The following is a 17,730-nucleotide window of genomic DNA, read 5'->3' as shown; positions in this document are numbered from 1 at the left end:
TTTAGAGTAAAATTAAGTGCGAAAATATCTTTAACCTACCAATAATTCTAATTACATCCATGTGATTATATTCACATAAAATAAATAAAACTATCTTGCACAATTTTTAAAGAATTCAAAGTTTTACAAAAAAGTGTGACGTCACAGAACACTGGATCTACTTTAAGCATAGATAAACAGTTCCTAACGTTTAACACATTCGTTCTAGATTTAAAACCGAAATTTTTACTTCAACGTTCAAAATGTAAACAAACGCTTTGTTAACATAGCGAACAATTTCAAGCTCTGTAACTCGCTTATAACTCAACAAATAACACTCAAATTTCGGTTGCCTATTAAGAATACCTTAATAAATATTAAAATCGGAAAAATAATTTTTGACCAAAATCGTAACCATGCCCCTTTAAAAGCTCCCTTTCACACGCAAATGTTTAAGTCATCCTTCTTGTCTATGTTAAGCCTCCTACATAAGTACGTGTTTACAAGTACTCTTATAGTATCTAAAAAGGGATATTCCAAGACTGGCATGACACTCGTCTGTTTCCGTTAATTCTTGGCAATTTTAACGAAAACAACCGAAAGTCAGGAAAATGAATTAAAGACGACCTCTGTATAGAATTCTTCTGCACTTTTCAGATTTCTTGATTAACCATTTTAATGTTATGTTGATATTTTTTATTTATGAATAATACGGATTTTGAAATTCAAAGCTCTATTGAGGTTGATTGCTTAACGTCTCACGTCTCTCAAATTCCAAAAAGAATCTCTTTAATTCGTAGTAAATCAGTGCTCAAATGCTAGCATGTGGCATAATCCAAAAGCTGAATTGGCCTGTCCTGACATTAATATTTACATTGCCTCAGGTCTAGCTTCCAAAATTTCTTCACATTTTTTAATTTAATATTTTCCCGACCCCGAAATATTTAAAATTAAAGTTTAATGATAGACTAAGTTATGTTTTAGTGATACCGTACTTAACCTACTTACAATGTAATATATGTATGATTATATGTCTGACTGACTGACTGCGTATCAAAGGTCATAAAATATAATAATGTTCTTTGTTGATCCATTTAAAACAGAGTCTGATAGCAAAATTCCCCTTGTTTCTTAAACATGCAAACTACACAAGCATGGAATTATCACTGTACAAAAAGAAGAACTATGATCAATACTTTATCAAGTTATCCAGAGAATTCAACGTTACGAGCATTCACCAATGAAGTAAAACGAAACTATATCAAACATAATCAGCAATGCATAAAATAAATCACAGTATAGTGATAAGGAAGGAGCTTTTAAATAGTATTTACAAGTAATCTAAATCAAGTAAGTATTTAAAGGTTTATACACAGGGACATAAATTTAATAATATTATTTACCAACGCAGACGTAAGTTAAGAAATGTTTTGGAAGACATTTTTTTTTGGAATTTTGGAATACATGCACTGCTTTATTTTTCAACATTCACTCAGTGTTTGAACCTTTCAATAAAGTTTATCAGACCGTTATCGATTATCTCTTCTGTACATGTATACCTCATTCTAAACGCAGTTCATCAATTATTTTAGAGGCAGTCCTTTTAGAGTATGCCTAATAATTAAAAAAAGGGGGAGGTTTAAAGCTAGAAAGAGTTTCCTAAAACAGTTTATGGCACATATGTAAAATGACCACTAGAAAGAAAAACAGTAGTATTAGTAATATAACAGGGACTTTAATGGTCCTTTCATTAAGAGAATCCGTATCACATTCATTCTGTTGAAGGAAATCAGCTGATTTGACATAGTAACTATTATAAAACGTGTGTAATGCAACCAGTATACAACTCATTTCTTATCAAAGTTGTTGACAAGGGGATGCATATTAAAGCCCACCTGGATATTTTTTCAAAATCTCAAGTTAAACAAATTATTAAAGTAATGCTTCTAGAATCACAAGAGATCAGCGTTCTTGGCCCGGACGTGTACCTTTTATTCGACATAAATGTATCAAACTGACAGCATGCCTATATGAAACCGTTTATTTTTAAGATTTCAAGTGAAAATGTTCTACAGTTAGTCATTAAAAAGAATGGAGAGAGAGAGCAAAGTTATCGAAGGCAACTTTTGTTTGTCTTGGGGAATGGGGTCATTATAGAAAAAATATGCATACTATCAAAGTTCCTAATTAGATATATCACGCAGAAATCACAACATTTAATGGTTTATAAATCTCTAAGCCTTGAGGATGGGGGGGGGGGGGGGGAGAGAATGATTTCACAAATCATTATTATTTTTGAGCATAAGATAGAATTAAATATAGTTAACAACTCATACAATGCATTGTGTTTATACTTTGAAAAAAACATATTTTGTGACATTAAATAAAACCAAATAATGTTGCTTTGGGTTTTTTTAGTTTTATTTGTTCATAATGATTATAATAAAAAGATTATAAAATGCTGTTTTAGACATGTTCACAAAGAAAAAAACGATTTTCGGTGATTTATGACTATTGTAAGGCATTAGCGTGCAGATCTTCATTTTGTGAAATCGATAATTATTACATCAAGCATATATCCTATTCAGATGCTTACCGTAAAATTTAATCTGGTAACAAGCAACACCCGAAGTCTAGTTTAAGAGATATTCCATAATCCTGCTCACAATGTACTCCTGAATTTTCCTGAGAGTTTTTAAAGGTAGTTTTCCTAGTACATGTTTGTATTTTGCCAAGCGGAAGTTTAAATCAAGCCGAATAATATGAAACTAAAATTTTTGGCTGTTATTTAAAGAAATAGGTTAACCCTCGGTGTTACCCTACTCTCTTGCTGTTTAATATCATGATACAACCCTGCTTGTGTCAGATATAACTGGTATTCACACAGGCAATAAAAGCGGATTTGAGAATGAAACGTGTCCGTGGTTAATGATAGAATTTCAAATGGTAAATAAAACCACAAAATGCAAAATAACACCTACATGTACGGACATTCATATATTAATTTATTAGGTTTCAATGGAAACAGGGAGTATAAAGATGAACAAGAGATGTTTTGTAAAGCACTTCTGCCCTCTCCCTTGGAGACCTCTGCAAGAAAATGAACAGAATGTGCAAATAATTGGAATTATGGAAGTCCAATAGGCATAACTCAAGAATTGCTTGATCGTACTTAAAATCAACCTTGACCTACATATTATTATGATAAATCTGTATTTCATTTCAGTACGTGCAACCTTTTTCAAAGAAAATGAAAATGAACGGAAACTTGCTGGACCGATCGACAGACAGCAGCAAAGCAATACCCCCCCCCCCCCCTTCTTAGAAAGGGGGGCATAAAAATGACACATCATAACTACTTTATAGTCATACAGATAGTCAAAACGGCAGATACACGTATAAGCTAATTTTAAACGCTATACTATGGCTAGTTTTTACTTGCCAAGATGGCAGAGTGGTTTTTACTAGGCCGCACATAGTTCCGATGATTAAGAAATGATGCTAAAGGACGGGTGTGAAACTCTAATATAGCGATTTGTATCCCGTGTATATCAAAATTTCTCTATTTTACATCTTAATTCTAGAAATTTTGCAATGTTTGAGATTAACGGAAATATTTTAGTGGAGATTTGTAATGTTTGTTCCTGTCACCTGGTTAACAGGTATGCAACTGTCAGTCAACATATCGGTGATAGCGCCTTTACGGTATGCCTGAGGTCATGAGTTCAAGTCCCAGTTGAGACCTGACTTTTCCACTACCTGTTGCACTTAGATATTGAGTTATATTGTAATGCATGATAAGATATATTATTTCTATAAGTAGCAAATGTGTTATCCTATAATGTGTGTATAATTATGTATTTCCCCAAAAACATGTCAATCCATTATACTTTAAATACAATAAGAAAGGGGTGTTTATGAAAAACGAGTTACAGGTAATTTAAGCTTATCATGCACTAAATGTAATAAGTCACAAATAAATATATATATAAAGAATTATTGATGAAAAATTCTTATACATGAGGTAGCGTTATTCAATTTGTATGCACACCGTTGCAGTAATGAGATCACATCTTTGAAACAAATGATTTAATGCTTAAATATATAATAAACTCATCTTTTTTATGAGAACAGCTGAAATAGCTCAAGAACACTTTCTCTTGTTAGAACTGGATATAAGCAAAGTTTATTGCAATCCACTACATAAACCCTGTAAAAAGGAGCAGGAAGTGAACGTCTTGTCAATGTCTGCTGTCAGGCCTCACCAAGACTTTGGCGTCCTTGGCCCCTTCTCTATCTATATTAATGTCAGTTTAGTTTAATTATTACTTGCATAATCATACAATTAAGATAACCGTGCTTAAGATTCGTGCTTGCAAATCGACTCCTGCAGATAACAGCTCACCGGTTTCTACAATTTTAACCACGGTTCCGGTTCCAAAAATAATCCAAGACACTTATCACTGCCCTCGTGCACACATTTCATGATTGAAACTAAGCAATTCTTTACTTATTCTATGGAACATTTATGGAACATTTCCTACAAAAATGCATGCATGATTCTGTTAATTCGTTAAAAAGGCATTTAGTCACGATTTTGGTCGGAAATTATTTTTCCGATTTTAATAGTTAAAATGTTTCAGTAAGGCGTTTTTAATATGCAACCAAAATTTGAGTATCATTCGTTGCGTTATAAGCAAGTTACATAGCCTACAATGCTTTGCTAAGTAAACAAAGCTTTTGTTTACATTTTGAATGTTGAAGTGAAGTTTTACAACTAAAATGAATATGTTAGACGTTAGAAACTGTTTATATATGCTTAAAATGAATAAGGAAATGAGAATATTAGCGGCTTGGGGTAAAATGCTGACGATGGACCCTCCACTTTGGAGGGTCCATAGTGGAGGGGGTGGAGCTTGGTGTCTCAATCTTAATTCAGAGTCTGTTTGATCTGTCATTCCAATTTCACCATGCACCTAATAGCTAAAACATATGGGTTGTTTATCAGAAATTTAAAAAAAAAAGGAGAGGGAGGTCCTAACATTTAATGAATTTAGCAACTTCAAATGAACTTTATCAGGATACATAAATTACTCTATCTTTGTGTAACAATTTTCTGGCATAATCTAAAACCTGGCCTGGCCTGGCCCCATTGGCCTGGCCTGGCCTCAAAGTTGGCCTGGCCTCACTTTTGGCCTAAAAATTGGCCTGGCCCCAAATTTTGGCCTGGCCTCAAATTTTGGCCTGGCCTCAAGTTTGGCCTCTTCAAAAATTTTTGGCCTCTTATTTTAAAATTTTTCTTTTTCTTATTTTCTTAGACTTAGATTGAATTTTTATTGATTTAATTTAAAATTGAAAATTCAATGCTTTTTTAATATTTAAGGAATAATCACATGAAAAAATATGACAAGTGACCGTTGTTCAAGTTTAATTAATTTTTATGTCTAAACACACAAAAATACCTTTGACATGCATGTACAGCATTGCTCTTACTATTGTTAAGGAATAGATGATGTCAATACAAAAGCGATTAACTATAAAACTAAGAGTCGCCACCCCCCCCCCCCCACCCCATCTCCCATTTAAAAGAAGAGACTGACCTGAATGATATCCAAAATATTTGTAAACTGGTACATACCATTAAATCGTTATCATTGTGTAATGCAGTTTGTTTGCATTACCTGTCAACACCGATCAAGCCCAAATTTCTCTCTCCAGCAGAAATTCGATATCAACCTTTTCTGTCGCTAATCTGCTACATTGGGGTCAGATTCATTGCCTCTCCTGTCATATAACATTTCACGCGGTCTATTTAAAATAATGGCATTTGTGAACGACTGCAACATTGCATCCTCCGATAGCTTGACTCAGTGATAGTCATTTATCATCACCCCCTGATTAGAGTAGAGTTTAATGCATGTGTTGCTTGTATATTTAGGAAACAATTTTTATCCTATGCGGAATTGTCATTATCAGAATCTGAACAAAGCAAAACATTTGTGACCTTTGATGTTAGTTAGAACAAATATTGGCCTCTTCCTTTATTTTTTTTGTCAAACAAATCGTTGGTAAAAGAGTTACATAGATATTGTCCGATCCTGAGAGCAGTTTGATCTAAGTGCATTGCATAATAATGCCATGGTTATACTATGACAGGGCAAAATCACATTCTTAAGTTCTTAATTAAGAATTAAAAAAAGACTGAATAAAAATCTATTAGAGTGGATTACTCGACATACCTGTAGTCATAAATATGCATTGTTAGTACTATATTTTCAATTGTAACTATTATTTTTAAAAAATTATCACTATAAGACACTTAAGTCACCAAGTGGGATGTTTAATGTGCATTGAAAATAAATCAATAAAAAATCAATAAAATCAATAAAATCATCAAATATATAAAGAAAATATAAAAATAATTTGAGGCCAAAAATTTTGGTAGAGGCCAAATTTGAGGCCAGGCCAATTTTTGAGGCCAGGCCAAAATTTGGGGCCAGGCCAGGCCAATGGGGCCAGGCCAGGCCAGGCCAGGTTTTAGAGTATGCTCAATTTTCTGAGTCTGTGAACAGGAGGTTTACTCATTTATTTTTTCCCTGAGTAACAAATGTTAATAAATTAGTACATGTAGTAAAAAAAATGCTATGGATGTGGACATCCATATATATACAGACAAATTAAGAAAACCACCCGATGATATCTTGTTCTCAAATAGTATGATTATTTGAAATTTCAGAATGAAACAGTATGGAATTCAGAAATTTCAGCACAGTTATCTTCAGGACATAGGGACATTTTAAGGAAATGTAATATAACAATAATTTAATTATTTTAACAAGACTTACACTTTTGTAGAATAAAATTCATAAGCTGTTAAAAATTTTAACATTTCGTCAATTTCAGCAATAATGCAGCTGTAATATTTTTACTACATACATCTTGTGTAGAACTAATGAACAATAAAGCAATTTATATATGTACTTTTAAAAAACCCAGCACCTAAATGAAAGTACCACCATTCGTCATCGTCTTTTAGGGGAGGGAAGTTTTATGTGCTTGTGTTTAAAAGTCATATAAATAAAACAATGTGCCCCATTCTGTTTCTGATAACATATTGGAGTGACAGATCAAAGACTCTTAATTAAGACTGACACACCAAGCTCCGCCCCCTCCACTATGGACCCTCCAAAGTGGAGTGTCCATCGTCAGCATTTTACCCCAAGCCAATATTAGCTTGAAAAATATTTTTTGCTGGTATATTGAACTTATTTAAACAAACACAGGGCACGAGCTTTGTTTACATCTCAAAATATTATTAGTACTGTATCTTGCCTATACACCCCTGCGAATGTTATTGTCATTTAAATTTTAGACCACGTGGTTTTATTTGACCCTTTCAGTTTCGCAGTAAAAATCAGTGCCTCGTGTTTATAGTCTATTTTATAGAATCTAGGTACTTGTTGTCAAATATAAATTCTAGACGTATATTGATTTTAAACTTTATCTTCATTAATTGGTGGATAAAATGTGTTCTAGAAATAAATGTAACAATACAAAAAATAATTTTTTTCAATTAACATGCGTAGTAGAGATTCTCCCCTAGGAATTAATTTTCGATCCGCCCCTGACCTAGTAATAACATCAATAATGAAAAAGACTATACTATTTTATGCAGAATGTTCCTTGAAAATGGCTCGATATACTAAGTTTTTATGCAAAACATTCACACATTATTTTATTTAAAAACGTGGTATTGCACACCACAAGCATCAAACATGACTATGATTTTATTTAGCAACCCGATGTTTATATTTTCAACCACTCTACACGTGGTTGAACACGAACGATAACTCTGTTCTGAATAACATCGTTTAATTTAAATAACGGCTTGATGGTGAAATAAGACATACATCTTAAAAGATTTTGATGTTTTAACATACATCAAAGTATGATATGATATGAAAATTGACCAGTACTTACATATTTTGAGAATATTATCCGAACACTTATACTTCCGCTCGAAATTTCACAGGAACTGAACAAATCTCGGTGAAGTCTCGTGAACTTTCATTCGAGCACCTCTGGATTTATTACATACTTAGCAACGATAAAGAAAACATTCTGAACACTTTCGCAGGGGTGTATATCTCTACGACTGACTCTCAAATTTTATTTTGATCATTAGAATTGCATTCCTAAAGCATTGTAAATAATAAAACCAGAAAAATAGAACTTGACCAAAATCGTGACCATGCCCCTTTAGAAGTAGCAAAGAATTGAAACATGGTTTAACCCAATAACATATATTGGAATTCATTTTGTGCAGATGTATATAAGTTTTCCTTTTAATTAAAGGTTGGCATTGAATTATTGGCGATATAAAAGTAATTTCCGTTTTAACACTTTAAGCGCTTTGTAAATAGCCCTTAAAGACTCTTTTAAAGATCTCTTTTCTATCCTCTACGAATAAGATTGTTCCATAATAAATTAATATCTTTGTATCTTAAGAAAAAGAACTTTGGGGAAAGGATTATAGGTAATATCTAACTGCGTTGATGATAATGATATACTTCTTATGAAAAAGAATAGAAAAATATGAAATAAAACATGTGCAGAAAAAAACACATCAACACGGAGAAAGTATTGGTAAAGCAGATAAAAGATTTGGGTGAGCTGCAGTGACACGGATATTGAACATCCAAATCTTTAACTACAAATTCATATATAGAAAAATTTCGATTTCTGATTATTGACTTTTACGATGTAAGTTTGATCCTCGAGATCCAATCTACTCTACATGGGAAGTAGCCTGTGTCCGCATACGTCTAAAAAGAGGAGACAGAAAGTCAACTTCTTGATGACTACTTTTGATTCAATACTTATAACGAAGTGCCAGGGACGGGCGATTTTACTAATTTGTTATATCCGTCAAGTTTACAACATGTTATAAAGTCTCGGGGAATGAAAATCACTTCGCTGTAAGCGTCAATTCATTATAAATTATACGTGTTCGCTATATCGCTTTAATTAACCGTGTTTTACTGTATCACATATCTATATACTTGTATGACATGCGTGGATCTAGAGGGAAATGAAAATTTATTAAATTTACATAGTAAAAACATCGCAAATATCACTGATATGCCCTCCCCCCCCCCCCCCGGGCAAACACAATTATTCTTCGGAACCCCCCCCCCCCCCGGGAAAAATTTTCTGTATCCTTGCATGTATGATATTTCTAAGCAATACATATTATCAATTACAATGAAATTTAACGGACATCAATGTTTATTACAAAAATTTCAGAAAATGAAATATAACTTGAATCCCCTTAATCAATCTATTTTAACTTTGAGAATGCGCGGAATCGTATTTATATTATCTCGCCTGAATAAAAAGAAGAGGCAGAAAGACAGCTTCCAGATTATTCATTGAGAGCTGTATTTCCCGCATCCCCATTTTAATCGCACTGGCACTGCGCTACAACATTCCAAAGCAATCCATACTAATGATCTGGCGCATCGTGGTCAGTGCTTTTCCGGAGCAGACAGCTAGGTTCACCATTGGACTTTTGAAATCTGAATTTTATTTCGGTCAACTTTTTTGCAAATATAAGAAGGATTTTGCACCTTTGAATTTGAAATGAACCTTTTGGAGATATAGTCGTGAGTCGTGACTCCCTTTTGTTGAACAAACTATTATTGTCTACATGCCCTTAAAAATGACCGACCCTGTTACAATTATAGCACAAAGCACCCAGTGCAGGGCATCTAGGCCTATCCTAAGCTTGCGCATTCTAAGACCTTAAAACACTGAGGGGATAGAATGACATGGTGGTCCCCTATGGCTTTCCATAGAAGAGTAATTGTGTCAGTTGTAACCATGACGTCTTAGCTTACTTTGATTTTTTTCGGAATAAATGTAAACTTTAAATTATGAAATTAAGATGCTATCAATTAAAAGAGTCATGTATAGTTTAATTCTTGCCCTTCACAGCCGGTCTCCATTGCAGATAGCCACTAACTGAATGAAATCAAATCATATATCCACTTGCTATTTCACAGACAAAAAAACTTGAATCAGACCACTATATAACGTCTAGCCAGGAATTCTAGAACACTTAATATGTTGACTTAAAAGATATTTAATGTTACTGAAGGCACCAGTGAACACATACAAAACGTTTTAATTTGAACAGGGGCGTACAAGGCGTTGTATATCCCCCACTTTGGCCAACAAAGACAAACGATTTTTAATTTCAGTTAAGATATTAGTTTTGGTTTGCATGCATAGTTTATAGAATAAATTTCACAATGAAAGTCAATAATGTGCTTCCACTCTGTAAATACGACAGGTATATAGGTTTCCAAACTAAACTGCACAGCGTTGTATGCAAAAATATCGATCATTTACTGTTCTAAATTACAAATTTTAGGTATGAATGGGTCTTTAATTGACTCCATCCTAAAAGCACTTTTATTTAAAGGATAAGTTTTTAGCTCACTGAAAGCTCAAGTGAGCTATTCTTATCACATTTTGTCCGTCTGTCCGTCCGTCCGTCTGTCCGTCTGTAAACTTTTTACATTTTGAACTTCTCTAAAACCGCTTGGCCAATTTCAACTAAATTTGGCACAAAGCATCCAATATAAATTGCAGAAATTAAAGACAGATCTTTATTCAAAGCGGAGAAAAACTCGTAACTGTAGAAAAAGGGGGTACATTTTTAAAAAATTTCTTCAGAACTACGGAGTCAAATTCAATGTAATTTAGCATAAATCATCCTTATGGGAAGGAAAATATAAAATGCAAAAATTAAGGGCTAATTCTGTTTCAAATTTGAGTAATTAACGAAAATAATAATAAGACAGAGAGAATGTGGGTCAATCAGTTTAACTACGGGCTCGATATTTCATATATCGAAAACTCGAAAGGACCAGTCTATGTTAGAAACAGTCTATGTTAGAACGGAGATGAACTTACTTGTTGTGCAACAGTTTACAAGCGAAGGGAATATCTGAAACATCCCAAATATATCTGTGCCGTTTATGTGAAGTAAACTGAGGTTAAATATTTCAATGCGTTGACATTTTCATTTGTGACGGTGGTTTTAGCTTACTTGAGAGGAACCATCGTCCTTATTTTGGAATTTAAATTTTTACATGTAGACCGGTAAATCAGTCAGCTGATTGTTTACATGTACCTGCGCAAAATCTGATGCACTAACAACATATTATAAAATACTATTCATTATGTTGGTACATGTATTGTAATTCGGTACGATCTCTACACTACTCTACATAATGGTTGATAAATGCAACATGTTTTATTAAGATGCTCAGCAATTTCATTCTAAACGGAGATTATTCTCGCTGCTAGAAATATATGAGTATATATATGATGAAAATTAAATTGAGTTTTTTCATTGTTTTAGTGCATAAATGTAAAATTCGGATGTTCATTTTTGGTTAATCTACCGAGGGGCCATATGGCACAATATCCTTTGAACGCCCAATGTTGCTCAGGTGAGCGATGTGGCCCATTGGGCCTCTTGTTATTTTTATTATTGATTTGTTAAAATGGAGTCTACACCTATAATGGGTCAAAATTTGTTGTTTTCACCAAAAATGTTTCACTCTAACAATTAAAGTTATTCATCGTTCTTGTCATGCGTCAACGTAGCTCATTGTGATAGGCGGAGGCTTTGAAATAGACCATTCATTCACTCATTCTTTATTTCTTTAAGCTTTGCAGCTCATCAGATTATACATATTAAACACAGTTAAGTATAGAAGTGGGTATTTTACAGGAGACCCTAGTTCATACATAAATATGAAAAATGACATAAGTAAAGGGGAAAAGAACCAAAGAAAAACAGCTAAAGTTAATTACTGGTTTCCTAGGAAACACAAATGGTTGAAAATTTAGGTCACTGATGTTGAAATCCTAGACAAACCTTATCAGATGAGAAGGTGTTCGAATCATAGCTGACGTTTTATTATATAATGGCTGTAACTTTGCAAAACCGAAACCGAAAACCGATTCTTGACCAATTGTTTGTATTTCAGAAGCAGCAGTGGAATTCAGTGCTTTCTCGTGGAAATAAGAATTTCCATTGAAATTAACTTAATGCCCTAAATTGGAAATTGCTAAACAAATGTTCATGTAAGAAAAGTAATTGCCTGAATTATATTAATTTAATGAAAACTTTCATGTAAAATAAGCTAGGAAAATCAAGTAGGATTTATGGATTTCCGAAATAAACAAAAGTCAAACTCTACTACCTTTAGATGTGTATTTATACCATTCAGACAATTGTCTATCTTATGACATATATGGATTTTTATGACACTGCACCTTAATCAGATGGTTGCAATAATGCATGCACTTTCATAATTACCCGGCACAGTATTACAAATGGAAATAATGTACTGTGGCTAGCTCTTCTTTTATTTATTAGATTTATTCTGGCACTCATGATAATACATGTATATAAGTTTAAAACCTAATTTCTTTCCATTTTCAACTACTATAGTGTCTAGACTAAGTAGTCTTTTACCGTTAGCCGCTTATACACATTTTGGCCGTGGGATGAGTGAGTGAAATTTGAGCTTACGTCAATTTTGTTTAAGGGGGAAAAAATAGAGCTAAATGTAATAAAAGTATGAAATAAAAGACCAATCGTAAAAGAGCACTGATTATTTATGAAAATGGTCGAGGTTCAGCCGGGAGTTGCCCCACGCATCGGACAATCAATAAACGTAATCAAGGCTGGCTGTGGGGCTCCGAGGATAAGTTACGCTAAGTAGTTAAGACTCTACTGTACGAAATAGTAAAAGAGCCAAGGGTTTCTTCTGAATATGAAATATCAGTTCAATTTGGTGGTAAACGATTTTTTTTATCAAATAAAGTTTACCACATTCACAGGTTAACATTAATATTGTCCCTCGATCGTTTTATCTTAGTGCGTTGAAGTTGTGTAATGTATTGATCTGTGAGATTTTTAAAGGACTAAATGATCATTTTATTTGATTTACAACAAATGTCTTTTCAGTTCTATTTTTTGTTGTAGTTTATGCTCTCGTTTATTGCGTATTTCCATGCGAAAATAAAGATGTATTGTTAACTGTTCTGGGTCTTTACCTTTGTTTTGCTTTACCTGTTACACAATACAGAATGCATACAGCTCTTACAGGTTTTGTGTTAAAACACTTAGAAAGTTACAGAAGTACGTACTTTAATCAAGAAAATGCACTCACCTTCAGGACTTGCATCAATGCCTAACACTGTACATTGGATTAGAATCAGAGGAATAAATATTTCAAAACATCGCGTTCTTTTCCGCCTGAAAATGGAAACATAAATTGTATTGCAAATTTTGTACTAATACAAAAGTTCTAATTTAATCATACATTTAGTAAAAAAAAATTGTCTCTAATCATATTGATGTCATTAAGTTTAAAACGCAAAATAAAATTATTAGAATCTGATCTACTGAATTTTTCAAATTCATTTCTAGATCTATAGTTGTTTTTTTGAAAAGTTTGTCGGTACATGTGCATTCAAATTTACATAAACGCAGAATATTTGTCCTGCTATGTTATATTATCCCAACACCTTCCCTTGCTAAGAGTTTCTCGAGATTAATTTTCTTTTGTTTATTATTTTGCAAGAGGCAGATAAAATAAAGTGAAATGAAACTGAAAAATCGGGAATTTCTTACTGAAATAATTACGTTCCTTCTGATTTTCCCTTCTTTCTTCTCTTCTTCTATTACGTTATAGTTTATGACTGGGGAAACCCCGTGTTATCCAATTACTTCCTTAATGGAGTCATTGTAAGAAGGGTGGACACAAAAGAATTCCTTTTTTTTCTTAATATTTCTATGAGAATTGGGCACTTCAGCATTCACTTAATTACAGTACTGTTTATGGTGTATATCTTACAAAAATGTGTCAATAATCCTTTTCTTATCTAAGTGCACATTCAGAGCGGCATGAGTCACATTCGCTGAGATTTGAGAAGATTTTAGAGACGTGACAAAAAGTCTACGATAAACCAGTGAGGGGCACCACAAAAGATTTACCCAATACAAATGAAATCATTTGACACAATGTAATTAGACAGCAAAAGGACGGGAAATGATATACTAGTAAACACAGCAAAGACTCGTGGAGTTTACTACATCGGCATTGCGAAAAGTGCAAAATTTGATGGGTAAACATTTAAAAATATTGTGTAACAAGTTTTAGTTAGATCGCGAATTTAATTTTATTGTTCCAGGCACGTAGCATCGTTTTTGAAAAGTGGGGTAGGGGGCAGACCGATCCAAAAAAATCTTACCCAAGCAAAAAAAAGGGGAGGGTGAGGCGTACTCTTCATGCATGCAATACCTTAAACTTCCAATTTTCACTGTTAATTAAATTCCTTCCTTTCCCGTAATATTTTTTTACATGCTCCCAGAAAAGGGGGGGGCCAAGTCCATCTTTATTCACTTTTTAATATGTAAATTAAAGAAAAATGTTTGCTGAGAGAAAAAGCGTGGGATGGGAGGGAAATTTGATAAAGGCCTTTTAATGTTTGGTCTTTTTAATCACACACATGCAAGTTTGTTTACATGCAATATACATGTAGCATATATATCGATAGTTATGGTACACAACCAAACAATCACAATTATTGCTGAATTTTTTTTAGCTTACCTAGAGGCCGATACACACATGTACGGTATGGACCGGTACTTGAACTACCGGTACACACGGTAAGACTCGGTTAACAAGACATTAATTTTAAGTATTGGTTTCATACCGTGTGCATGCGCGGATCCAGAATTTTTTTTTCCAAGGGTGGCAATTCTTTTTACAATTAAATTTAAGAAATTTGATTTTTCGGGGGGGGGGGGGCTTCCCCCTATTTTTCGTGTACAAGTCTTAGCAGATCTGTCCGATGAACTACATTGTAATAATTATAAAGATTAACCAACAACCCAAGTTTGAATCTATTTACGAAACCATCATTATGTATGAGTGAATTGGAATGATTTATGGATCTAATTGCCACTTCGTACGTTTCGACAATTCATACGATAGCTCCACAGATTACAATCATCAAATGGAGCGTTCTATACTCAATATACCGTTTTGTTGACTGCATGTTGATTGATTTGATGCATTGACCGTTACATAAGAAATAAAAAAAAAATAGAACAAAATTTTCTCTACAGGAACTTGTAAACAAGTCATGACCTTAATAACTTTAATAAATATACAAGGTTAATAGCGATTAATTTCAATTTTAAAAAAAATGGTTTCATGCCTACCAATAAGGGGTTTACAAAGTTTAAACTCAGATAAATCAATAAACTTTTCAATGGCAATAATTGTATACAGGTGGTATCGGAGCCCTTATTCATACATGTAACTTTAAAATTTTGTATCGGTAACAAGATATTTCATGCAAAGGGAAGCAACTCCATAAGATTTACAGTTCAAAGTTGTGGTTCACTATTAAAACGTCATGTTGCAAGCACAACTTATAAATCTTGTATATACCTTTTTATGTAAATTTTAAAACAAAGACACGACAATTATACAACATTTAGGCCAAAAAAATGGCATGATCATGACCTTTAACGTGCATTGAAATTTCATGGAAAGTTTCTCACGGTTTCAATGAAAAGCCCTGATATCTATTTGACTTTAAGTTATCATTCTACAAAAAAATAAATAAAAAACACGATGTGGTTTAAATTTTTTAAATCAGCTGTGGGGATTTTTTCCTGCTGAATCAGTGCTCTAGGAACATCATCACACGTAAAAATAAGCACACTTGGCTGAATGGAAATATGAATAAACAGAAGGCTTGACAGAAGAATGGCGAGGTCTACATCATAAATACCCCTACTTACATGAATACAATAAGCACACTTGGCTGAATGGAAATATACGAATAAACAGAAGAATGGGTGGGCCTACATCATAAATACTCCTTCTTACATGAATACATGTAACTACAAATATTCATACCTTTATTCTCAATAAATAGATATGATTATGGTGAATATAATGAGACTGTTAAGTGATAGTTCACATTCAGTACTGAAATAAATGCCCTATAATTTCAGGAAAACAAAAACTTCATTAAACATTATCATGGCTGTAATTCTTGTTTTCACAAACACCTTTGAACACTGTCATTTCATTTCTAACAATTTGATTCCCTGCCAAAGAAACTGACAGAAAACATACCAGTATATTTACATCATTGTCTTTGAATACAAGATTAAATACTAATTACTATTCATAATATCTCTTTTTCAGTGTCCTGTACTTTCTAAGCATGTATAGAGCCTCTAACTCTTTCTCCACAAACTTTCCCCTAGCAATGAGCATCTTGATTTCTTCTTCGTCTGTTTTATCCTTGTTTTTCATAAAGGCTGTCTTACAACGGTCTCTGAAGTAAGTGTACCCCTTTGGATATTCTTTTCCAAGGTATAATAGCTGAAAAATAGAACACATTCCAAGACAATTTATCAAATTACTGTCAGAGAAATACATTGTAATTTACTCATTATGATATCAATTATACTCACGGTTTTATACAAGTTAATTACTTGACTTCTCAGTTTAGGGTTAGACATTGTAATGTGTACCAACTTGGTGTCAAACCATTATCAGCTCCTTAAAAATACATAAAAATATAATGTAATACATGTAAGTAATAACATGAAAAACTGTGCATTCTGACTATCTGTGACGTTTACACTCATAGGGCGTCATTTTTTAAAATACCAACACCATTTTTTGAACAAAGAAACACATTATCAATTTAATAGGTTAAAGGGACTTGGACACGATTTGACTTAAGATTTTCAAATTTTATTTTTCCATTTTCAATGTTTATACTGATAAATATAGAAGTTTATAATGCTTTGTCAAAATTTGAAAGTCAAATATCAAGTAATAAGCAAGATACAGAGTTCGTAATTCTTTGTTTTGTAAAAAAAACTTCGAATATTGTCATTTTTTACATATGTGTTGTATTGGTGTAAGTTTCAATCAAATGTATCTTTCTTTTGTTGATAATAGTATTTATGAAGATATAGAATTAGTTTAAATTGTTTTTTACATGTCATTTTGTCTTAGAAATGGTAATTCTCTGCATTACATTTTTTGTAAACAACTATAGGACTCGAGCTTTGTTTACATAACAATCAATTCTAACCTCTGTATCTCGCACGTAACTTGACTTTAACATTCAATATTTTGGTCAATCATTTAAAATGCACCAGTAAACCATTTTACACATTAAAAATAGAAATAAAAATTTTGATCTCAAATCGTGTCTAAGCCCCTTTAAAAAAAATCTTCAAAGTTCAAATGAATAAACTATCTATCTTGAGCAACATTGAAAATAAACAGAGAAAATTCTAAACGTAAACACAGTGTACTCGTGATGATAAGTAAACTTGGAACTTTTGACAATTAATTTTTCGAATGGAGATATGCCTCTTTCCTTAAAATAATAGATGCAAAGATAACATTTCAAATAAAAACCTTGTATTGGCCAACAATCAAGCAAACAGAATTTGTTGTCGACAGTCAAGCTCGAGTTATCAAACTCCAGATCATGTACATGTATGCCGATCCCGATTTGAAACCAAAGTCTGCTATATTTTTGGAAAGATTTTCATGTGCAGTATACGAAAGCATATTGATACAATATAGACACTTTTTTTTCCATTTTCCAGACTTT

At 32.9% G+C, this 17,730-nt stretch overlaps 1 protein-coding gene across 4 annotated transcripts in view; it reads right to left on the bottom strand.

The window, feature by feature from the left end:
* LOC105330220 (uncharacterized) overlaps positions 1-13,755 on the bottom strand; it is a 33,182-nt gene extending 19,427 nt beyond the window's left edge. Inside the window, exons 1-2 of one of the 4 annotated variants that reach the window (XM_034445388.2) lie at positions 13,700-13,755; positions 13,236-13,321 (exon numbers count right to left, since the gene is read on the bottom strand). The gene's annotated coding sequence lies outside the window, so the exon portion shown is untranslated. Of the gene's footprint in view, positions 1-2,575; positions 2,811-13,235; positions 13,322-13,699 lie in introns of those variants that run through there. The other 3 variants (XM_066084506.1, XM_011431824.4, XM_011431822.4) reach the window with 3 other exon arrangements.
* Between the last annotated feature and the right edge of the window lie 3,975 nt (positions 13,756-17,730).

This window comes from Magallana gigas, chromosome 5 (genome assembly GCF_963853765.1).
Source record: "Magallana gigas chromosome 5, xbMagGiga1.1, whole genome shotgun sequence".
Classification (NCBI taxonomy): domain Eukaryota; kingdom Metazoa; phylum Mollusca; class Bivalvia; order Ostreida; family Ostreidae; genus Magallana; species Magallana gigas.
The sequence above is the reverse complement of the archived record's forward strand: the minus strand, read 5'-3'. Positions and strand labels throughout refer to the sequence as shown.